Source organism: Fukomys damarensis, unplaced genomic scaffold (genome assembly GCF_012274545.1).
Source record: "Fukomys damarensis isolate Sample0158 unplaced genomic scaffold, DMR_v1.0_HiC HiC_scaffold_39, whole genome shotgun sequence".
NCBI lineage: Eukaryota > Metazoa > Chordata > Mammalia > Rodentia > Bathyergidae > Fukomys > Fukomys damarensis.
Window position 1 is genome coordinate 46,489,391 of NW_022900951.1, and position 25,850 is coordinate 46,515,240.

Consider the following 25,850-nt stretch of genomic DNA (forward strand, 5'->3'; position numbering starts at 1 on the left):
ACTTTATTTGAGCAACTTATAGAACTTAGGAAAACATTCATATTAACTGGTTTATTATTAAGGTTATTACAGAGGATATAGATGAAGAAATATGTAGGTTAAGGTGTAGGGGAAGGAATGTGAAACTTCCAAGCTTTCCCTAGGTGCATCACCCTCCAGGAAATTCCACATGTTCAAGCACCTGGATGCTCTCCAAACCTTGTCCTTTGGGTTTTCATGGAGACTTCATTGCATATCTAAGGCTGACAAGACTGAGTAGGGAAACTCAGCAAGGCCTGTCTTGATTTTCCCTACCCTCTCTGTGCAGCATTCCTTCCTCTCTGGTATTGGGCAAAACGTGAACTGAATAGGTCTTATCTTCTAGTATCAGAGAAAATTGCTTGGAGAAAGGTTGAATAGACTAGAGCTTTTATGATCTGCCTTAAGGGGGGAGTTAGGAACCAGGAACCAAGGAAAAACCCCACAAATATGTAGGTCATAATATCACACAGGTTTACAGTTCAGTAATTCTTAACTTGATTCTAAATGACCTTTCAATTCAAGTGCCCAGAATTATCTTCTTGATCAGTCCCTCAGGGTCCCATGTCCAGTTCTCAGCGTACTGACTGATCTAGTTTGGGGCATGGATTCAGCATTCATCCAAGAAGCTATAGCCAGGTGTTTACCTTCTGAGTCCCTGTATGTCTGGGAATGTCATTTCTGCCCTCTTGGGTGAGTGATTAGTGTGCTATACAATTCTTGGGTTGCAATATTGGATTCCCCCTAGCTCCTAGGTATTGCTTAATTGTGTTCTCACATTTAGTGGCCTAGAAGAGAAATCTGAAGTTGACCTAATTTTTCCTTCTTATCCAGCCTACTTTCTGTTGCCTGGATTCTTATAGGATTGTTTTTCTTACCAATGTAATTATTTTATGTTGCTTTTCTTTTGACTTATCATATTTATCTGTATGTTTTAAAATTATAGAATTTCTTGAACCTATGCTCTAAATAACTGACTTGTTTTGTGACAATATCCAATGTACTGGCCACTATCACTAGTGCATTTTCAAATTCAATGGCCACATCTTTCATCTGAAAGTTAAGTTACCTCTTCAGAGATGAAACATCTTCTCAAATACCATTGAGAATATTAATTTACAAATTTATAAAATTATCATCTATTATTGAAGCATGTCTGTTTCAAAGGTAAGCATTTCTTCAAAATGGTCTCATCTCTTAAATTGTTGTGTTTTTTCATGAGCCTCAATCGTGTCTCTGCTCATTCTGAAGGTGCTTATACTCCCCTATCACTGGCTTTAGAGACGGATTGTCTCTGAATGGTAGTTCATACAAAGGGGAAAAGAGCAATTTTATATTTTCTGTAGATTTATTTTGCTACGTTGAGGATTCAACTGGGACATGAGGAATGTGGAATGAGCTACCTAAAGGAGTCATATGCCAAGGAGGGTAGCTGTTCTTATTTTCTACTCCTTCATGATTTAATCTTGGTAGGTTGTATGTGTCTAGAATTTATCTATTCCTTCTAGGTTATCTAATTTTTTGGCATATAATGTTTTATAATAGACCCTTCATTCTTTTGATACCAATTATAACATCTCCTTTTTTGTTTTTTATTTTATTTATGTCTTTTTTTCTGTGTGACTAAAGGGTTGTTGATTTTGTTTATCTTTAAAAGTAAACACACCAGAAAGGAGAAAAATAAAAATAAATGCCTCTTGGTTGAACTTTTTTTATTGAAAAAAATCTCTATTTCATTTAATTCTGCTTTATTATTTCTTTTTTTCTGCTAATTTTTTCTAGTTTCTTGAGGTGCATCTTTTAAAATTATTATTACATGTTTGAGATACATAATAAATACCGTCATCCTGGGGAGTTCGTACATGTACGTATGGAATCTTAGTCCTTTTCACGTCAGCTTTCCTTCCCCTACCTCCCCCTTTCTCCACCTCTAGATCCCTTTCTTATTTGTAAAAGGTCTATCTCACTGTTTTGTATTATCTACCTTTTATTTTGGTCTTTAAATTATTTATAATTTGAGTTTTTCATACAAGACAATTAAGCTTCTATGCTTGATATTTTACACTAAGCATTATGGTCTCAAAGTGCATCCATTTTCCTACAAATCAAGAACCATAAAACAACAAATGCTGGCCAGGTTGAAAGGGTGGGGAATGGTGAAATTTTTGCATTGTGGGTGGGTGTGTAAACCAGTACAATCATTATGCAAATCAGTATGAAATTTCCTCAAAAAACTAAAATTAGAAATTCCAGGGCCAGGGATTTAGCTCAGTGGCACCACTCCTGCCTCACAAGTACAAAGTCCTGAGTTCAATCTCCAGTACCAAAAAAGAAGAAGAAAAAAAGAAATTCCATTTCACCCAGCTAAAGACATCATATTACAGTGATACTTGTATACCCATGTTTATAGCAACACAATTAATAATAGCTAAATCTTGGAAGAGGAACAACTTTAGGATATTTATTTAAAATCTCTCCTGCTTTTTTTTTTTTGAGGTTTCAATATTTTATTCAAGTTTTATCTTAAGTGATGCTAATTACAGCATTTGAAGGGGAGGATCTAACTCCACACAAAATGGAAGACTCCAAAATGTACTCATTAAACTGCTGAAAAATCAACTGTTAAGAATACAACATAAGCCCAATTGAGATTCCTAGTGTTGTCACCGTGTGATCACAGTTACGCATGTCCCAGCTTGTTGCTGGTCATACACTTGTGCAAGGGCAAAAAAAAAAAAAAAAAAAAACCGCAACATGAAAAGGAATTAAATCCTGAATGACTGGCTTCATTACATCCACCTTCTTCACCCCAAAATGGCACAAAAAAAAACCCAGCTACCACACCCTGTGGACTACTTTTGGTGTAAAAGGTGATGAGGGGCTAGGGTAGGAACAGGTTGTGAAGATCTGCCTAAAAAAGTCCCTTTCAGACGAATTTGTACACACCATCAAGCCTTGAGCTTCTCACCAATTAGAGTTAGGAAACTAAGGTCTGACTCTCAGAAAGTCACCATTTCATTCATTTACTCAATGCAGATTTACTAAGTGTCTACACATGATCAACTTTCACTTGCAGTCACATCTAGATTTTAAAAAAGGGACCTGGCATCTTTCGAGGAGCTACCTAGTTCCCCCCAAGTCTATACCTGAAAGGACCTTTTTTGGAATCAGGCTTCTCCTGTACCTCTGAATTGGTAACACCTTAAAGCTGAATCATCTTTCACCTGGAGGTCTAACATGATTTTGTTTTTTTGTTTTTTTTTAGCAATTCTTGCATCCCAGACATACAACATTAAAAGGTACACTAAATTCTGAAGGTAGCTATGCTGCAAAATAGTTTAAAATTAACAATTGTACAGTATTCATTTATGCTTGTAATTCCAGTCCTAGACCAAGTTTGTGGCCACCAGCGTTGACATTCTTGCCATCCAGCAGAGCTGACAGTGTCAGCTTCATTCCTGGCTTTAGGGTCTGAGTGTATCATAAACCAATCAGGCTGGAGTTGCTCACCTTGGCCGAGAAGCAGGCGTCAGAGTCGATCTGGTACTTGGCTGCTATTCCAAAGCGAGTGTTACTGTTTCCTGCTGTCCAGGCAAGACTGAGCAGTCTCCAGCTTCTTGTTCACCTTCTGGTAAATGGAGCCACCAAATTCTGTCCCATCGTTCACATTAGTGTGATGCTGGAACTCATCCATCTTGTAGCCCACTGCAAAGTTGCTCTGGGTCACTCGGGACTTGGCAGTCTCAAAGTTCATCTGGTAGCCAGCCAGCCAGCCCTCATAGCCCAGCACCAGGGCTCCGCGGATCGAGGGCCCCGCGATGTCGAAGTCCACGTCGCAGCCCAGGCTGATGTGCTCCGGCTTGTACCCCGTCTTGATTTTAGCATTTTTTTTCCCGGTGTTAGGTGAGAACGATGAATCGAAGGTCAACTTCAGTCCACGCGCAAGCTGATCTTCCACGGTGATCTCGGTGCCTAGGGTGTTGTCCGTGTTCCACTTCTCCGTGAACTTCAGGCCGTACTCTGTCCACCTGTACTTGGTTTCCAGACTGCCTGTCACTTTGGTGGTCTCTGTGTTGGCTGAGCCCGAGCTTGTGAATTCCAATCCATTCTCGGATTTGGTTTTCAAATCAAGTTTTATTAGTCCAAACCCATAGCCCTTGGTGAAGACATCCCTGGCAGATTTGCCGAGATCAACGTATGTGGGAGGCAAGGCCATCTTCTGCTGGGCGGCGGCGGCGGCGGAGGCGGGAGCCAGCGGCTACAGCACGGACTCTCCTGCTTTTTGAAGTAGATGTTTATTCCTTTAAATGGTCCTGTGAGTAAGTACTGCTTTGCTGTATTCCATAGGGTTTGGTATATTTTATTCCTGTTTTCATTTGTCTCAAGAAATTTTCAAATTTTTCAATGAATTTCTTCATTGACCCCTTGCTTGGTCAGGAGCATGTTTAATTTCCATGCATTTGTACAGTTTCTGAACTTCTTCCTGTTAATTATTTCTAATTTTATGCCACTGTAGTTGGAAACAATATTTGATGGTTTCAATCTTAAATTTGTTAAAATTTGTTTTGTGGCCTGCCATATGGTATACCCTGGAGAATGTTCCTGTGCACTACAGAAAAGTATGTATTTTGCGGCTGTTAGATAGAAAGTTAAGTATCTGTTAGGTCCATTTTGTCTACAGTGCATTTCAACTCCAGTATTTTCTTATTAATTTTCTGTCTGAGTCATCTCTCTATTATTGAAAGTGGAAAATTGAAGTCCTGTCTTATTATTCTATTGTTTTCTATTTCTCTTTTCATGTACATTGATATTTTCTTCATATATTTAGGTCATTCCTCTTATGACAGTTTTTTCTTGAAAGTCTATTTTATCTGTTATATGTATAGCCACCCCTGATTGCTTTTAGTTACCATTTGCATGAAATATCTTCTTCTCTTCCTTTACTTGTAATCTATGTATGTCCTTAATACTAAAGTGAGTTTATTGTAGGCAGCATATTGCTCAATTTTTTTTCAGACACTCTATGTCTTTTGATTGAAGAATTTCATCATTTATGTTCAAAGTAATTAATAGTGAGGTCTTGTTACTACCTTTTTGTTAATTATTTTCTGGCTTTTTTTTTTTTGTTTTTTTGAGACAGGATCTCACTATGTAGTTGAGACTGACCTGGAACTCACTATGTAGCTCAGGCTGGTCTTGAATTTACAGCGATCCTCCTGCCTCAGCCTCCTGAGTGCTGGGATTACAGGCATGCGCCACCACGCCTGGCTACTGTTGTTATATAGATATTTTTCTTCCTTGCTTCCTCTTTTGTGATCTTTTTTCCTGTGATTTAATGATTTTCTTCAGTTCCTTGATGTTGGAACTAAGACGGCCTACAAGCATCTGCATGATACTAGGTCCCAGGGCACAGAGGATCAGTGTAGCTGTGGAGCTGGAGCTGGGGTGCTAAGCTGAAGGTCTCACAAATGTAACATGGTACCTGAGTCTCAGGATGCAGGTTCACTTTGTGTGGCAGGATTTGATGTAGATTGTCCACAGAGATGGGGTGTGTGACTCTGAGGTGCCCCCAGCAGCTCAGGCCCAGGAGCTTGGATTGCAACTATGACATTGACCTTGGAGAGCAGGGCACAGTACTAGCTTGGCCCAAGGGAAGGAGTGCTCTGAAGAGTCGAGCACAGGAAGTAGATTATAGCTGCCATTTGAAAATTTGAGTCAATAGGGCACGGTGGTAAATCAGGTCCCAGGGATGGCAAAACATATATTCCAGATTTAAGGACAGGTACAGCATCAGAAATGATTCTGTCACTTGGGCTTAGAGGAGCAGAGAACAGAACAGCAATGACTCAATGATTCCACTCCCCGGGGAGAAAGCTGTCTCAGTAGCTCAGACGCCAAGGGACTAGTCATTTCAGGAAAGTTGTTTCACTTGTAGAGTAAGATGTCTCATCTCAGCTAATGTTATTTTCCTCCTGGGATGTGGGCTACAATGACAGCCTGGCACCAATTTATTAGGACTTCATGTGCTGTTTAAGCTCAGATCAGGAGGCCTTGACTGCACTGGGTGGTCAAGATAGCATTTTCCTGAGATATAGAGCTCCACTTTGGCTTAGGCACAAGGGAGTGTGACTGCTTTAGGTGTCCAAGGTACTGTTTGCAGGAGGCAGGTTGCTGCTTCAAGTCAGGCACTATAGGATGGGAGGATAACCACTCAAAGCTGTCTTAACATTAAATTAACTGATTACAGTCTTTCAATGGAATATACTAGGTGATGTTCCTAATACAAGAATTCTCACAGCTTATAGGCTTCTCTTACATATACCCACACTTGTGCTTTCACTAGATTGACTGTGTGATTAACAAGAATCAGTTGTGTTATTCCCAAGTGCATTGATACTACTGAACTTTTATGCAATAATATAATTTAGTTAAATCACATATAAACTGATAAAATACAAATATGACAATAATGAGGATTATAGTTTTTATGAAAACTAGTCAATATTTTGGAAAGACTTGATAAAAACAAATCAATTTTTTTTCTAGTACCAGGGATCAAACTCAGGACATTGTGCTTGCTAGGCAGGAGCTACACCACTGAGCTACATCCCCAGCCAATAAATCAATTTTTAAAAACAATTCATATTAAACATGAGCTAGATAAGTACAAAATTCATAAAGAAATGTTAAAACTAAAAAATAAAGACTTAGTTCAACTAGAAAATAGGTAAGAGATGTGAAAAGATGTTTCACTAAAGAGGATATATGCATGGTACATCTATGTATGAAAAGATATTCAACATCGTTAGACATTAGGTTGCTTAAAATTCTAAAAGGATTCTGCTCTCTGATTGCTTCAGAACCTTTGCTAAGTTCTTTCTCCAATATGAAGAAATAAAACCTATAACTCCTACACTATGGGTATAGATTATGTAAAATAAAATTAGGCCAAAGGCCAATCAGCAGAGCCATACGCACAAAAAAGGCTTAATCTTAAATACTGATGAATGATGTATGAGTTTTAACTTAAAATTTTAATTTATTAATGTATCATATCTATTACTGTCTGCTTTATTGATTTTTATCATTAACTATTTCAGATGAGAGCTTCTACATACCAAATACTTTTGTAAATTATTTTGTTTTACTATCCAAGGTTTTCAATAATTTTGTGAGTATATATTTTCCTTCTACAAAATCTGACATTTTGTAGTTGCTGCCCAGAGCCTTAGAATTTCATCTTCCTAGAACACATAGGAATATTTAATGGTGTATTAGTCATCTCATCATATCGTTTCAAGCTTTGGGAGAACTAATATGATTTGCAAATAGAAAAGAATACTTGAGAAGCGTGTCCATGGGAACAGTGGGCTGATTATGCATATCATCTTCTTTCCCTTTTGTTCTCTTTACACTTTTGGTTGTTGTTCTGCACAAATATCCTGAAATTGGCTTGAAAATGTGACCCTCTCTGTCAGCACTGTTCAGAGTCTTTAATTTTGCCTTTTGTGGCATTTTTTTACTTTATATCTTAAAAATGCACAAAAGTACAAAATATAATACAAAAAACTCCCATACAAACCACTCAAAGTCCTCAATTATTGACGTTTTATCACTTTTTTCTGCAAATCTGAGATTTTAAAAAGTGATATAAATGCAATAACAATACTCCCCCACCACCCTCACCCACAGTTTTGCTTTCTGTGGTTTCAGATACCTGTGTTCAACTAGGTCTGAAAAGATTAAAAGGAAAATTCTAGAAATAAGCAATTCATCAATTCTAAATCACATGCTGCTCTGTGTAAATGTGATGAAATCTTGCGTCATTCTCCTCCTTCTGGCCCGGGGTATGGATCATCCTTTTGTTCAGCATGTCCATGTTGTATGGATTACCTGACCCTTAGTCACTAAGTAGTTATCCTGGTTTTTAGATTGGACTATCTATCACAGAATCACAAGGCTTGTTTTCAAGTGACCTTTATTTTATTTAAGAATGGCCCCAAAGTACAAGAGTTGTGATGTAAAGGCGGATTCAGGGCGTAAATCACCAAGGACAGATTAACTCTGGTACAATGTGGAAGTACTGTAGGGCATATAGAGAAAAAAAAAAACCCTAGTGTATAGAGGATTTCTATGTCTTCAGGCATTCATTAGGTGTCTTGGAATTTATCCCCCATCTATTCTCCTAATGTACCCATGGGGGATTACTGAAAACAGTTAAATTGAAGGTCTCCATGACCCAGCAGCTTCAGTCCTATTCCTGTTTTTCCACCCCAAGGCAAACACTATTGTCAATTCAGTGTTCATACTTTAACATTTCTTGCACACATTTATGTTTCTAGAAGTATAAAATGTCTTGTGTACTTTTCTTTTTTTTTTAGGCATCGGGGATTGAACTCTGGACCTTGCACTTGCGAGGCAGGTGGGGGAACCACTGAACTAAATCCCTGACCCTCATTGTGCACTTTTTAACTTTGCAGAAATTGTTTCAGACTACAGCATATACATGTTTATTGTTGTGTAATATATATGATTGTGTATTATTGTGCAACTTGTTTTTCCACTTAAGTGTTACCAATACATAGATTCAGATTATTTCTTGTAACTGCTGTATGATATTTTATTGTAGGTCTATACCACATTTTATTTATCTATCTATTTATTAAAGGAAATACATATATTGTCTAATTTTACACTATTGAAATCCTGAAACGAACATATTAGTATATTCTCCTTGTGGAGAGAGTCTTAGAGAAAATACCTGGGGTCAAAATTACAAGGTAATATGGTTTATATTAGTAAGTAGTGCCAAATTGCCCTTTAAAGTTGTTTTCAATTTACACTTTATACAAGAATTTCTGTTGTTTCACATATCCTATATTAGAAGATTTAAATTTTTGCCAATGATGTAAAATAATATTTTATCATTGTAGTATATATTGTCTTGTTATAAGATTAAGTATCTTTTCATTTGGTTTTCCATTTCTGTGGTATTCCTTTAGTTTATTTTGCTTCTTTCTCTGTTGAGTTTTGTTTGGCTTTACATTATTGAACTGTGAAAATTATTTATAAATTCTGCATACCTGGTTTTTGTTTCTGTACTGAAAATATACTTTCTAAAATGTTCACAGCCAGGTGTGGTGGGGCACACCTGTAATCCCAGCCCTCGGGAGGCTGAGGCAGGAGGATCACTGTGAGTTCGAGACCAGACTGGGTTACATAGTGAGTTCCAGGTCAGTCTCAACTACATAGTGAGGCCCTGTCTCAAAAAAGAAAACAAAAGAAAATGTTCACCTATCTTATAAATCTGTTTGCAGTGCTCTTATTGGACAACAGCCTCAATTTAATAAAGTCAAGGTAATTTTTTCCTCTTTTGATTTGGGCTTTTTGTAATTTATCTAAGAAAATCTTTCCTATTCCAATGTCATATTCTCATATATATTTTTTCAAATAAGCTTAAAAATTTGATTTTCACATTTAGAGGATTAGCCCATCTAGAATTTGTTTTTGTATAAGATACAAGGTTGGGACAGAACATTTGTTTTTTTTCATGTAAAAATATGTGGTTCTGAGACAGGAGATGAAGTAGGTGTGACCTGTTAATTACAAAATCCAAGGACAAATGCCCAGAACAGTTCGCAAAGCCCTGCACATGGACTTTTCACAAGAACTCAAGCAGGTGTTGGATAGAATAAATGGCCTAGGCCTGACATCGGCCTAAAGAGTGAATGACACAAAAAGGGCAATCCACATTGAGTTTTTGCCACTATATTTTCTCTTGCATGGTGGTCCACCCTCATGCTGTAGGGTATAATTTTCTTACTTTTATTTGACCCAAATTTGCTCTGCAGAACCTGTTTCTTTTCCTACTTTCAACAAAATCTTGCTACCATTTGTGCTTGTCTTGATGAATTCTTTGCTCAGGAGAGAAAGTGATGAGGAAGGCAAAATTTAAAAACAAAACCTAAGCCTTAAGTGTTAGTTAAATCCTAAAGGTTATAACTAATTCTCTCTGACACCTTTCCCTTTCATCTTACCCCTTCTTGTGGCTGCTGATTTTATTTTTTTATTATTTATTCATTTATTTTTGCTGTTCTTTGTCCTGACAACTCTGTTCCTATAGATAAAGGTTTTACTACATCTTGTTGTTTTGAGATAGGGTCTCACTATGTTCAGGCTGGCCTTGAACTCACGACAATCTTCCTGCCCCAGCCTCCCAGTTGCTAGGATTACAGGTATGTGCCGCCACATCCTGCCAAAATTTTATTGGTATATTTTGTTTTATTTTTTAGATTTTTGAGACAGGGTCTTACTTTGTAGTTCAAGCTGACCTTTAACTCATGCGTAGCCCAGGCTGGCCTTGAACTTGTGATGGCCCTCCTGCCTCAGCCTTCCAAGTGCTGGGATTAGAAGCATGTGCCTCCACAACTGGCCCATATGCTATTTTTATGAGAGCCTGTTTTTCCTCACCTGACCAATGACACCCAGATATGCTAAGTTACAAAGTACCACTGCTTGAATAATTGCCTTTGTTCTGCTTCTGTAACTTTGCCTATTTGCCCCACCTACAACAATATAAAAGAAATTACATAGACCCTGCTCGGGGGCTCAGACTTTGGAATTACAAATTCCTCTGAACCAGCTTGTATAATAAATCTTGATTACTCTCCACCTCTCCTAGTGCAGCTTGGTTCTTTCATGCGCTGTTCCTGCCATTACAAAACAACCTGGAAATCACCTCCAGGAGACTCCAACACCCTAAAATTTGGCTTAGCCACCCAGGAGACCAGGCACACTGCTTTTGTTTTTCTTCCTCTCTGACACCTAGGCTGGGGAACCCAGCAGACTTCTCGCATTACCAGGGAATGTTTCCTGTATTTCCCAGTGTGTGTGTGTGTGTGTGTTGTGTGTGTGTGTGTGTGTGTGTGTGTGTGTGTGTGTGTGTGTGTGTGTTTGTGGGAGGGGTATATGGCCTCTGATTTCTTCCAGCTGTAGGAGGCCTACAGGCCTGCTTCAAGTTTATCTCCCCCTTCCTTTTTTTTTTCCTATTTGTGGTCACTCCACAAGTATGAGTTAAATAGCCAGAGAACCTGCTGTTGTGCTCTTTTGTCCTCATGTTTCTCTTTTCCATGCAATTTTGCTACTCTTTTGGGAAATTAGTTTGATCTCTGCCTACCCAAGTTTACTCTTTTTGAGGCCAAGTTCTCATCTATGCTTTTCCCCCAGATGGCTGTTTCTAGGGCCGGGCGTTTAGCTCAGTGGCACCGCGCCTTGCTCGCAAGCTCAAGGTCCTGAGTTCAATTCCTGGTACCCCCCCCAAAAAAAAAGAAAAAAAGAAATTTCTGGAACCAGATGGCTGTTCCTTTCTCAGGGTGTTATCTTAGTCAGGGTCATCATCTTATCTTGTCATATGACTGAGTGCCTTCTTTGGATCAGCCACACAGGTTCCACCAAGTTTGTTTAACGTTTTTTGTTTTTTTGTTTTTTTAACTGGCCTCATGGTCACTAGAAAATCTCAACCTTGTAGATTGGAGCTAAGCCTCTGATTACAAGGAGCATGTGGCTTTCTGTTTTCATTTGAATTGGGCTAGATCCCTTTCTTGTTTCTTCTAACAAAATTCAGGTTATTTAGACATATGATTGACTGCCTGAGCAGAATGAAAGAATAGCCAGTAAAGCTTAACTCAGGTGGCTGTAAGTATACAAAAGTAGAGTGATGCTTGTTCTTAAAACTTTTAAAGTTTTTAAAAAGAGGTTTATATCTCTATAGCTTTCAACAAAGTACCAAAGTTTTTACTGTGGGGTAAATGTAAGAGATTGTTTCTCAAGTGGCTCTACCTGCTTCCATAGAATCATCAAATGGTTCAACGTGGCTAACAGAGTTTCAGTGTGTTCGGGGGAGACTCCACCCTGATCTCACGGAAGTTTCAAAGGACTAAGCAGAACCATAAGTGGCTAAACAGCCCTCTCCTTATGGAGCTAGTGGGCCCCAGTATGAAGACAAAAGGCCCTCCATAGGACTGTCTTCTATTCTTTTATGAAAGATACCAGCATTATCCTTGCTTTGGACAGAAATGGCTGTCTAGTAAATACTTGACTTGCACAAGAGGCACTTTGTGGGATCAAATCAGATTTCTTCCTCATGTGGTGCCATCTTATGATCTCATTGCCACTCTAGAGGCCTCAAGGCAAGTCATGGGAAACCTCACAAATCAAGCCCCGTAGATACCACCAACTTCGACACTGCATTGTACCCTTGATCAGTAGGAAAAGTTTAACCCTATCAATGTAAAAAAGGAAGAATTTATCTACTATTGCAATATATCAGTTCAATATGGGATTATTTTCCAGTTAAATCATTTCTGCTTAGAAACATAGAAGGTGGAGATAAAACTTTTATGTTTGTGATTCTTGCTCTCAGGAAAAGCCCAGAAACTATGATATTTAGAGTGACCCCAAGGAGGAGAGAGGTACCTTTGATGATCTTGTCCTCAATTCTCACCTGTATCTCAAGGGGATATAGGCCTTTTCCATCTGTCTAACAAAGACCATCACTCTGGGAATTCTCCTCAACTTCTTATTTATTTGTTTATTTATTTGTGGTACCAGATATGGAACTTGGGACCTTACACTTGCAAGGCAGGCAGTGGTCCTCAACCTCTTTATAATCCTCGGGCCAATAAATAAGTTCCATCCCCTCCAAGTGACTCAGAAACCCCACTAGAGCTTAGTTCCTCAGAGGAAATCAATATTTCATAAATCCTCTCATCACACTTCTCAGACAGCCATAACTGGGTGCACATAGACAACTTTAAGGCCCACAGGATATACCAAGAATGGTGCTTCTTACTCTTTAAAACTTTACCTTTCTAACTCCCAACTAGTCCGGTTCCTGCATTGGAGAGCAATCAATCTCCTGACTGCCTAGAAAGGGGGATAGTAAGGGCTAAAGAAAGATAATAGAAGCTGGGCATGGTGGCGCACGCCTGTAATCTCAGCACTCGGGAGGCTGAGGCAGGAGGATCACTGTGAGTTCGAGACCAGCCTGGGCTACATAGTGAGTTCCAGGTCAGTCTCAACTACACAGTGGGACCCTGTCTCAAAAAACCAACGCCCCTAAAAAAAGAAAATGGAGATTTGCCTTATTTCAAAGTACATGGGAGGTCTGGTGGTGGTCAGTGCCTCAGAGTGGGCAAAGACAAAGACAATTCAAGCTAACCATTATTTATTAGGTACACACCATAATTGGACGGAGTATCAGGTAAATTAGGGGGTGGTGGTAATCCTATGTTGATCAAGATCTTAGGTTGCTGAGGATCTTTTGTTGATGAAGGTTGTAAGGAGAGCATTCTTACAATAGTAGGTGGGACAAGATAGCAGGCTAATAAAGAACGTGTCCCCCTTCCAGGTGAAACCTTTCTCTTTATTACTATTCAGTTTTTGTTTTTTTGTTTTTTTTTGTTTGTTTGTTTTTTTGAGACAGGGTCTCACTATGTAGTTGAGGCTGACCTGGAACTCACTATGTAGTCCAGGCTGGTCTCGAACTCACAGCGATCCTCCTGCCTCAGGCTCCCGAGTGCTGGGATTACAGGTGTGCGCCATCACATCCGGCTACTAATGAGTTCTTGAGAAACCAGGATGCCTTCAGCTGAAGTACCCTTTTTTATTTTTTTATTTTTATTTTATTTTTTATCCCACTCCCTTCTCCCCTCTCTATGTATAAAAGCTTTGTTTCAATTTTTCCTACTTTTACTTTTTTTTGTTGTCCCTTCCTTCCTTTCTTCCTCACTCCTTTCTTGTTCCCCTACCCATTTGAACATTTTTCCTCCATTTCCCAGTATCTATTGTATATTTTAGTCCTTATTTCCACTTTCAGTTTCTCACACCAGAGAAACAGTGCAGTGTTTAAAGATGTGTGTCCGATTTATTTCACTTAAGTGTGTGGTCTCAAGGTCCATCCATTTTGCTATAAATGTCTGAAGCTCATCCTTTATGGCAGAGTGATACTCCACTGTATAAAAAAACCACATCTTCTTATCCATATATCAGTTGATGGGCAATTGGGCTGTTTCCAAGATTTAGCTATTACAAACTGCGCCACTATAAACATGGGGGTGCATATATCATTGTGATATGATGCTTTTAATTCTTTCAGGAAGATACCAAGAAGGGGAATAGCTGGGTGAAATGGAACTTCTAGTTTCAGTTTTTTGAGGAATCTCCACACTGATTTCCACAGTGGTTGCACCAGTCTGCACTCCCACCAACAGTGGAGAAGAGTTCCTTTTTTCCCACAGCCCCACCAGCATTTGTTATTGGCTGATTTCTTGATAGCAGCCATTCTTTCTGGAGCGAGATGGAAGCTCAGTGTTGTTTTAATTTGCATTTCACAAATGACTAGTGATGTTGAAAATTTTTTTCATATATTTATTTACCATTTCTACTTTATCTGAGAAGTGTGGTTTCATTTCAGATGCCCATTTTTGGATTGTGTTTAAATTTGGGGGTCTGATTGTTTTGAGTTCTTTATGTATTTTAGATAATAGTGCTTTATCTGATCAATACGTGGTAAAATTTTTTTTTCCACGCTATGGGTTGTCTTTTCACCCTGTTGGTGGTTTCTTTTGCTGTGCAAAAGCTTTTTAATAAGATGAAGTCCCAGTTGTTGATTTTTGTAGTATTTCCTGTGTAGTCTGGGTTTTGTCCGGAATGACTTTGCCTACTCCCATGTCCTCAAGCATTCTACCTATTCTCACTTCCAACGGATTTAGTGCTCCATTTTAATATTTAGTTCTTTGATCTATTTTGGTTTTAGGTTAGTGCATGGTGAAAGATAGGGGTCCAGTTTTAATCCTAAGCATGTGGAAAGCCAGTTTTTCCAGCACTGTTTATTAAAGAGGCTATCATTTTCTAGGAAGGTGTTTGGCTTCTTTGTCAAAGGTAAGGTGGCTGAGTATGTTTGGAGTTGTTTGTGCATCCTCTAGTCTGTTGCATTGATCCTTAGGTCTGTTCTTTTGCCAGTACCATGCTGTTTTTTGTCACAGTCAGCTGAAGTACTTTTGCCCTCTGTGTCACAGTATCACAGGACCATTGAAGCCTCAACTTGTGACCTTTGTCAAAATGGATTTATGCTTCCATATGCCATAGTCAGCTCAAAGGCAAGGTGACATTGGGCCTTAGACAGCTATAGACATACTTTAATTATGAAACGATTTCCTCCAAAATTATATAGAATGGGTCCCAACACTCCTGAGAGAGTTCTCAGGAGAAAAGGGGACCACTTGAGTTCAGGTCCCCTTTTCAGTTGCAGATATTCAGTAATGCAAAGAAAGGATAGGCTAACTTTCAGGGGATCTTAGTAAATTTGCATATAGGGTTCAAAGTTTTACTCTCACTTTTGGCATAATTGTGGTAAGATAACCAATTCACCTGGGCCACTTGCCGAACCCCAGGTGAAAGCCAAAGAATCCTACAAGAGGCTGAGAGCTCTGCAAATAACCAGTATGCTTTAAGAAGGGAAGAAACCCGCCCCGGAGAGGCTCTTCTCTCTTCAACAGAACCAAACTGGGACTCTAACTCTCATCAGGGAGGGAAAAATGATGTCTGATATGATAGCTGTTCTCATTGTGGGATAAAAATGCGCATCAAGAAATCCATCAGTTATGATAAGGTGGGCGGGGTCATACAAGGCAAAGAAGAAAACCCAGCTGTCTTCCATAGCCAATTAGTAGATGTCTTTTCCAAATATAAAAATACAGATCCATTTTCCAGGGAAGGAAAGGTACCGGTCAGACTTCATTTGTCAGTTAGCCCTAGATATTTGGCACAAATTACAGAAACTTCAGATGGGACCCAGACACCTATCACCCAGTTTCTGGACATGGCCTTGTTGGTGTTCAACAACTGGGATCCAGAGGAAAGTTCAAATGAGGAAAGCTAGAATTATAGCTGTTGCAACTGGTAATGCTTTAAACTCACCAAATTGTCTAAGGGAAAACTCAAAGATAACCAAGGAAAGAATTCTTGTTTTAAGAGCAAGATGACTGGACACTGGGCATGCAACTGCACCAAGCGTCCTCTTGGGCCATCCTCCAAGTGTCAGGTGGCCAATGTGCCTGACTCATGGCACTGGTGGGTTGACTGTCTCCATTCCCAGAGTGGGGCGAGGCCAGCCAAAATCCTCATCTCCTGCTATGATGAAGATTAAGGAGTCCAAGGGAACCTGCAATGACCCTGTCCACAGGTGTAACAATTTGTTGTGAGGAACCCTGGGTAATCTTAGACATCATGAGTAAGCTGATTCAATTACTTATCAATACAGGAGCAGCTCATTCAGTTTTGACTTCCTTCTCTGGAAAACTCACCTCTAGATGTATAGCCCTAGTTGGGGTTGAGGGAACCTCTAGTCAGAGATTCTTACGCCTGCTTTGACATGTCACTTTGAAGGCCAAATATTTAACCATGAGTTTCTAATTGCCCAGCATTCCACTCTATTGCTGGGAAGAGATTTACTAGCAAAATTGGGGGCAATTCTCAAATTCAGGCAAAAGTGAAAATGGATTTTACCTGTGGGGACTACGCCAGGTGTTCCTGACCTAATTAGACAACAGATGGATCCTGCTGCACGGTATAATGGAATAGCTGGTAGGGCAAATTCAACTATGTCAGTAGTTATAAAACTAAATGACCCCAGCTGATTTCCTACCAAAAGCAGTATTTAATCAGAAGAGGCATGTAAAGGCCTCCAGCCTCTCACAGGTTTCTCAATTATGGGCTTTTGTGACCTTGTCAGTTCCCTTTCAATACTCCCATTCTCCCTATAGAAAAGCCCTCAGACTATAAAGTGGTACAGGACCTCTACTTCATTAATGAGGCTGTCGTCCGAATCCACTCTCTGGTGGCAGATCCATATACAATTCTTTCTGAAATTTCAGGAGACACTAATTAGTTCTCAGTCTTAGATCTCAAAGGTGCTTTCTTTTCTGTCCATGAAGAGTCTCCATTTGTTTGCCTTTGAATGGGAAAATCCCATTTCAGAAGAAAAACAGCAGCACACTTGGACATTTCTCCCATAGGAGTTTAGAGATAGTACCCAAGTTTTTGCTGTGGCACTAGAGGAAGACTTAAGGAACCTAGAGTTTAAATAGTGAGCTATCCCGCAATATACATAATATTCTAATTTGCAGCCCAACTTGGAGTTATCCAACCATAATACAGTAAGTCCCCGACTTATGAACAAATTCTATTGTGGGAGATTGTTTGTAAGTCCCCAACTTATGAAGGAGTTCTGTTCCAGGAGAACATTTATAAGTTGGATTCATTTGAAGGCCAACAAAGTGAGTCACATACACTTATGTACTTCTGTGATTTGTTTGCATTTACAAATGTTTGTATAAGTAATGTGAACTCTTTTTATCTGTGAATGTTTATAATTCAAATGTAAGTTGGGGACTTACTGTGCTATCCAAACCATCAACTCTCTTGCTAAAAAAGGATATGAAGTCTCTAAAGAAAAGGCTCAGATATCCTTCTAGAAAGTTCAATACTTGGGATACCTTCTTACACCTGGAGAACAACAGCTTTCTAGGGACTGGATCCAGGCTGTCTGTAATCTTGGGCCTTCTGCCACCAAACACCAGCTTTATTTCTTTCTGGAAATGTTCAGCTTCTGCCATATCTGGACACCTAATTTTGGACTAATAGCAAAGCCTTTATATGGAGCTGTCAAAGACCCTGATTCTGTGCCCCTAGGAAGGACCAAAGTAATAGACAATGCCTTTAGAGAAATAAAACATGTCCTTACTCAGGATCCATCACTGGGAATACCTAACTTAAGAAAATCTTTCTTTCTGTGCATATCAGAAAAGAGAGGAATTGTTTTGGGTTACTTGACCCAAAAGCTAGAAAAAATAACTCCACTCAGTGGCATACTTTTCAAAAAAAGTTAGATGGAGTGGCTTGTGGATCGCTATGTTGTCTGAGAATCATAGCAGCTACAGATCTGCTAACAGAGGAAGCTGTAAAACTAATGTTAAGACAGAAACTATAAAGCCGGGCATGGTGGTGCACGTCTGTAATCCCAGCACTCGGGAGGCTGAGGCAGGAGGATCACTGTGAGTTTGAGACCAGGCTGGGCTATATAGTGAGTTTCAGGTCAGTCTCAACTACATAGCGAGACCTTGTCTCAAAAAATCAAAGAAAAAAAAAAAAAGAAACTATAAGTCCTGACTCCCCATCACGTCAGAGCAATTATTTTTTCTGTCTCTCTCTCTCTCTTTTTTTTTTTTGGTTTTTTGAAACAGGGTCTCGCTATGTAGTTGAGACTGACCTGAAACTCACTATGTAGTCCAGGCTGGTCTCGAACTCACAGTGATTCTCCTGCCTCAGCCTCCCGAGTGCTGGGATTACAGACGTGAGCCGCCAGACCTGGCACATCAGAGCAATTGTTGAGACCAAAGATTGCTTGTGGTTAACCAGAGGAATGGCTTGCCAAGTATCAGGCCATGGTCTTAGATACACCTGAGGTTATTATAAAAAACTTGTATTACTCTTTATTACTTTTTTTTTTTGGCATGGGGGATCGAACTCAGGTCCTTGCACTTGTGAGGCAGTCAACAGAACCACTAAGCTAAATCCCCAGCTCGAAACTTGTACTACTCTTAATCCTGCCTATCTGATGCCTACAGAACTAGAAGTTAGCCACTCTTGTGAACAAATGATCTTCTAGACCTATGCAAGCAGGCAGGACATCAGTGACTTGCCCCTCCAAGACAACTGAAGAGGTGTGGTTCACTGATAGAAGTAACTTTATCAAGAAGGATATTAACACTGGGGATTTAGCTCAGTGGTTCCACTGCCTGCCTTACAAGCACAAGGTCCTGAGATCAATCCCTGGTCAAAAAAAAAAAATCAAGAAGGACATCAAAAGGCAAGTTATGGAGTTGTCAGTTTGCAACAGGTCATTGAGACTATCTTCCTCCAAGGGACGTCTGCTCAAAGAGTAGAGCTTGTAGCTTTTACTTGGGAAAAAGCAAAAAAGTTAAATATCTATACAGACCCCAAATATACTTTTCTGGTGCTATATGTCCATGTAGCAATCTGAAAAAAAGTGCTTGCTGACTAATAAGCAATCACCTATAAAACACAAACAGGAAATTCTACAGCTCTTAGAAGTAGTCTATCAACCCATGCAGATCACTGTCATTCATTGCAAGGGATCCTAAAGAGATATGTCTAAAGTCTCTCTGGGAAATCAAAAGACTGATAGGGTGATGAAAAGGGTAGCCCTACAGGCCCTTAACATTCTAGCCTTATTTCCAGTTCCTAATGAACCATTCTGGTCCTTCCTCAAAGGACACAGTGACAAGCTATAAAAATCTTACCTGGGAAATTGTCACTAGAATTCTCACAGCACTAAGAAGAAAGCTATTTCTGAGAATCTCTGGAAGACCTGAGACTCCTCTTCAGAAAGCAAGACTCCAGTTTTGCTCCAGTTTTTTTTTTCTTTTTTCAACAGAGCCAGTGAACCACAGGTAGTTGGAGAGCACATACTTCACAGTAAGTAAGGCCTACAGCTCCTTTCAGCAGGAAGTAGCTATATGAAATGAAGACATCTACTCCCTCATGGGGGATGTATCTCTCAGGGGGAAATGAGACATAAGATTAAGGCATCATGGCTGGGGAAGTAGATGTTATCGATTAATTACAAAATCCAAGGACACATGCCTAGAACAGTTCCCAAAGCCTGCATATGGACTTTTTGGTGTATTTGAGTGAGTTTTTGATAGGATGGCATAGACCTGACACCAGCCTGAGGAGTGAGTGACACAAAAATGATAATCCACACTGAGTTTTTGTCACTGCGCTCTCTCTTGCATGGTGGCCCACACTCATGCTATATGGTATACTTCTTTTCCTAATTTTCTTGGTCCAAATTTGCTCTGCAGAGCCTGTTTCTTTTTCTACATTTAATAAAACTGCTACCATTTGTGCTTGTCTTGACCAATTCTCTACTTAGGACAGAAAGAATCTAGAAACCAAAATTCAGTAACAGTTCAGTTTACCATAGGATGAACTTAGCAGACAAATTTCAGGCTCTTTTGTATGACAATCAAATAATTGTAAATGTATAGTCCAAATGGCAAGTAAAAAGCAGCTACATTTATTGAAGATCATGGCAAGTTGTGCCCAGGGCAAGCCTGAGCTGATGAAAGATATGGCACAATTAGAAAAGTGAGGGCCGGGGATTTAGCGCAGTGGTTCTGGCACCTGCCTCACAAGCACAAGGACCTGAGTTTGATCCCCATTACTAAAAAAAGAAAAAAAGAAAAGTGATGCAGGGGTGACAGGATAGCAAAAGCACTGCACACAGATTACACCACACAGCAGCCTTGGAAACAGGCTCTTGGTACTTAAAGTACTATATATGCACCTCAGCCCAGGTGCCTCCCTTGAATTTCCAGGTGTGCTTGACAGGAATGAGTGAGAGGGTGTTGAGTCATCTCAAGGGCTCTCAACATGCATGCTTCTCCAAGAGTTCCCTCTGATCTGAATTATACACATGACATATAGTACGTATTTATGAACCCCCAAATGAACTTTGAGTGGGATGAAAGTGACTGAAGGTCAGGTTACAAGATCCAACATGCATGTGCTCTTGCCTAGGACATCAGTGATCTCCTGAGTTATTTTTTATGCCATTTCCCCCTCTCTTAGGATGGGATGGAGTGACTTCCTCAACTTCATTGTTTCTAACTGTAGTAGTCCAAATGCCATTTATTGTGTATTCTTTCTTTTTCATGATATTTGAGAAACAACTTCTGTAATATTCTAAATTCCATGAATGCATTTCTGGGTTTTCTATTCTCTTTCAGTAATTCTTTTGTCTATTCTCGTACCAGAATCACACTGTTTTTATTTATTTTTTGGTACTGGGGATCGAACTCAGGACTTTGTGCTTGCAAGACAGGCAGTGGCACCAGCTCGATCACACTGTTTTAATTACCAAAAGTCTGAATTAATCATGCTATCTGAGAAAAAACATCATGTTTCCCCCTAATTCTTGTTTAGAATTGTGTTAATTGTTCTCAAACAAATCTCTTTCTTATGAGTTTAAGAGCCTGCTTGACAAATTCCAAGAAAAATCCTATTAGGTTTTGAAATTTAATTGAATTTAAAGATCAGTTGAGGAGAGTTAATAGCTTTATGATAACAAATCTCACTATCCAATAACTTGTTCTCACTTTCCATTTATTTAGCTAGACTCTTTTGATGCCCTTTAATAATATTTCAATTTTCTTATGTTTTTTTGCACATCTTCTGTTATATTTATTCTTAGGTATGAAGACAGAATTCTAATATGTCTTGAAGATTTCTGCCCCATATTGTACATCCCCTGAATAATCTCCTTTCTTTGAGTGTGGACATAAACACTCCCTTGAGTATATTACAATATATGATCAAGATAATTGATAATTATTCCTGTGATTATATTACATTATATAAGATTCTGTCATAGCTGACCAGAATTTCCTTATGGCTTTTGGTTGTTGTTGTTGTTATCAGAGATGGAACTTGGGTTCTTATGCTTGTGAGGCAGGTGGTAGATCCACTGAGCTAAATCCCCAGCCCTTAAGATTTTAAATTTATTATAATTCATTATGCAAGCACACAAAACTAATACACTGCTATCTCCTTTTCACTCTTCTTCCTGGGAATGGGTTTGTTTAATTACTGTGAATTGGTCCCTTTAAATTTTTCATCTTCAATTATTTATTACTAGTTATAGGATCACTATTTTTATGTATTGATCTTTTCTTATCTTTTAAGTTTATTGGTACATTTTAGGTATACAACACAGTTACATTCACCTTTGGGATCTTGTACCTTTTTTGGCGGGGGTGTACCTGGGATGGAACTTGGGGCCCTGCACTTGCGAGGCAGGCAGCTGAACCACTGAACTAAATCCCTGGCTTATGTATTGATCTTTATCTAGCAACTCTGGTGAATTCACTTATTAGATCTAATAATTTGTCCTTTGATTATGTTAGGATTTCCCTGCAAATAATCATATCGAATAATAATATTGACAATTTTGTCTTTTCTGATTCTATATCCTTTGCCAATCTGTCTTTTGATTCCCTTTCTCTCTCTCTTTCTTTTCCTTCCTTCCTTCCTTTCTCCTCTCTCCTTCTTTTGATATAGGTCACATCTTTTAGTATGATATGGAGATAGAAAAGAGAAGCCTCTGTGATAATTAACTGTGTTCTCACCCTGAATAAGACATACCCAGCTGATTGGTTTAGCACAGTTCTGGGTGTGGGTGATGGACTTACTGAAGGAGGAAGACCCAGGGTGTGGGTAGCACCAACCAATAGGCTTGTAGTCTGGATGGAATAAAAGGGAAAGAAGGAAGTCTTGTTTCTCCTTCTTCAGAGCAGCTCCAGTCTTTGCCATCGCTTTTGGACATCTGTCTCCAGCCTTCCAGCAGACCCTTTGGCTTCCTGATACAGACTCATATAGGACTCTAGTGAACTCCTCCAGGCCTTTGATTTTTAACTTGGCCCTTTGAATTTCCAGCAGGCAGACAGCTCCTTTGCATTCTTTTTTTGTTTTTTGTTTTTTGTTTTGAGACAGAGTCTCACTTTGTAGTTTAGACTGCCCTGGAACTCACTGTGTAGCCCAGGTTGGTCTCAAACTCACAGTGATCCTCCTGCCTCAGCCTCCTGAGTGCTGGGATTACAGGCGTGCACCACCACCTGGCTCATCTATGTTTTATATTAAATATGTTCTTCTAGTGAACACTGACTGATACAGGATTTTCATTTTGTTCTTGACTTTAATAGAAAGGTTCCATTAATCCTCCACTTAGCATATTTATTTGGTGATCCCTTTATCACACTAGAGACTTCCTTTTTTGTTTTGTATTGGATTTTGCTTGGTTGTTTTTTTCAGTGTGATAATTTTTATCTCATAACTAAAACATGTAAGTCTATTTACCTTTGAAGTGGCTTTTGATATATTTGAGTCTAAATCTCCCAGTTTATTTTGTGTACTGTCTTCAGAAACCACTGTTTCTCTTTATACCTTTTTTTGCCTTTTATTTTCCACAGATTGAATTTTTATGACATCTTTTTCCTATTAGTTTGGGAGTTATACAGCATTCTGTTTCTACTCTTGCTGGCTAACCTATATGTGATCAATTTTTCATTTCTTTTCCTCATCCCATATTTCCTTTTATTCCTTCCCAATCTACATATAATTGCCTGGCACTTTGACTGTTAACCCCATTAGATGTTATTATGACTGCTTAGTATGGTAAAAATCTACATGGATTTGTCCATGTATTTACTACTTTCTTTCATTTTTATTCCTTCTTGCACCTCAGACTTTTCATTTGGGATTTCTTTTCTTCTAGAAGTGCATGCTCTAGCAACTTTTTTAGTGAAGTTATTATAATAGTAAATTCTTGTTTCTATGGAGATGACTTTGCCTTTGCATTTGAAGGAGATATGAACTGGATATATAATTATAGGTTGACAGGCTAATATGGTCTCTTCTATAACTCTGGAGTTTAAGGAAGAAGGATTTTGTTTGTTTGTTTGTTTTTGAGGGGATGTATTGGCACTGGAGATTGAACCCAGGGCCTTTGCACTGAATCACATCCCAACTTTCTTTTTAAAAATTTGAAACAGGGTCTTACTAAGTTGCTTAGGTTTGACTTCAACTTGTGATCCTCCTGTCTCAGCCTCTAATAGTGCTGACATTATAGGAGTGCATTCCCTACCTGGCTAGGAACTTAGTTTTTATTTTTTCTTACCTTGATAGTACAGATTGTTGGAGTCCACAGTTAATGCGGAGTGTGTTTCTTCTGGGCTCCCCCACCCAGAGAGGGGAGCTGAGCCTTAATTTCTATTTCCTCCATTGTTGAACTAAAGCCTAGATGCAACTGTGGGCAAAAAAAACACCCCAAATCCTCTCAGGGTAAAAGCCTCTTTGATGTTGTGATATTCTTCTTACTTCTCTACATTCAGGCTTTGCTTTACCCTTCACTTCCTTCCCCCATCTGCTAAAAAATAGCCACTTCTTTAGTGAGTGAAGCCTGGGAGCTTCCCAATGATATCTTTTCAGCTTTTCAGTATTTTCAAATTTTTACATGCATACACAAAACACATACACATATACAGATATAAAGACAATTGATTATGTGTGTGGTATGTTTTTAAAATTCTTTTTAGAATCTAGTTTTCAGTATGAAAGTTGATCCAAATAACTTAGTCTGGCATTATCACAATGGATATCTTTGTCATTATTTCTTTCACTATTGCTCTTCCATTTTCTTCTTCTGAGACTCCTAACATTTGTTAGATCCTCCCATTCTATTCTTTCTTTTAACCTCCCTATATTTTCCATCTTTCTGTTGTTTTTGGAATAAATTCTTCAATACTTCTATTTTCCTTGTTCGTTTGTTTGTTTTTGGTACCAGGGATCGAACTCAGGACCTCATGCTTGTCATGCAGGTGCTGTACCGCTGAGCTAAATCGCTGGTACTCTGTCTGATACATATTTTGATTCACTATTTACCTTTTTAACTCTTTCTAATCTTATCCTTAAGCCATGTAGTGAGTTTATAATTTCAACAGTTATATTTTTAATTTTCAAAGTTCAGTTTTTTCAAGTCTGTTGTTTATTAATTTTTATTGTATGCTTCTTTTTGCAAATGTATCATTTAAAAATACTTAATACATAGGCCCTGGGATTTAGCTCAGTGGTTCTGCTGCCTGTCTCAGAAATGCAAGGTAGTGAGTCTGATCCCTGGAACAACAATGCAAACAAACAAAACAAAACAAAAATATTTAACACATAGGTATCATGTATTGGATAGCCCAAACATCTATTGTCTTGAGGATTTATGTGAGATTTTCTCTTGCCTTGTTTCTGTTGATTCTTACTAATGGAGGAGATTTTATGTTTGGTAATCATTATGAGATCATACTCCCTTTAATATCTATGGGCCTGCCTTGAGAAAACTTTCTTTCGAGCAGAGTCATTTTGACAAATTCTATGAGTGGGAGTATTTGCCTCCTAGGGTCACCTTAACCTGTCTGTTCAATGTTTTGGCTGTGACTTTTTTTTTTTTTTGTACCAGGGATCGAACTCGGGTCCTTGCGCTTGCTTGCAAGGCAGGTGTTGGAACACCTGAGCTAAATCCCAGGCCCTGGCTCTGACTTTTAAATTTAAATTGCTGTAGTGTTGCAAGTATATCCTAACACACACAAGTCCACTTGGCAAATGATGCAATACTTATTTATTCAATACATGTAAGGAAACATTTTTCCAGCTGTTAGCACTAAGCTAAATAAGAAGAGACTTTTTGTTGTTGTTGTTGTTTTGGTACCGAGGATCGAACTCCGGTCCTTGTGCTTGCAAAGCATGTGGTAGGATCACTGAGCTAAATCCCCAGCCCAAGAACAGACTTTAATGACCACAGATAACAAAGAACACAGACTTTATATAATTAATCCCAGAAAGTCATGAAACAAACAAAAATCCATAACAGTAGCAACTACAATAACAAACCTGGAGATGGGTTATTTTATTTTAGGAGTAGTTACATTTTTTAAAGTGCTCAATTCAAAAATTGTTTTGATATAATTCCATTTGTCAATTCTCGGTAATTACACAATTACTTGTGTAATTGGTCTGTTGAGAAAGTCCTTGTCTATGGTTACATCTTCAAGAGTTTTACCTATGTCTATTGGGAAATGGGAAGAAAATGTTCAAATGAGAAGGGGAGTAAGGGAGGGGGAAGGGAGAAAGGAAAAGGGACAAAA

The 25,850-nt window shown here is 38.9% G+C and overlaps 1 pseudogene; it reads right to left on the minus strand.

The window, feature by feature from the left end:
• Positions 1–3,272: 3,272 nt before the first annotated feature.
• LOC104865944 lies at positions 3,273–4,281 on the minus strand (annotated as a pseudogene).
• Between the last annotated feature and the right edge of the window lie 21,569 nt (positions 4,282–25,850).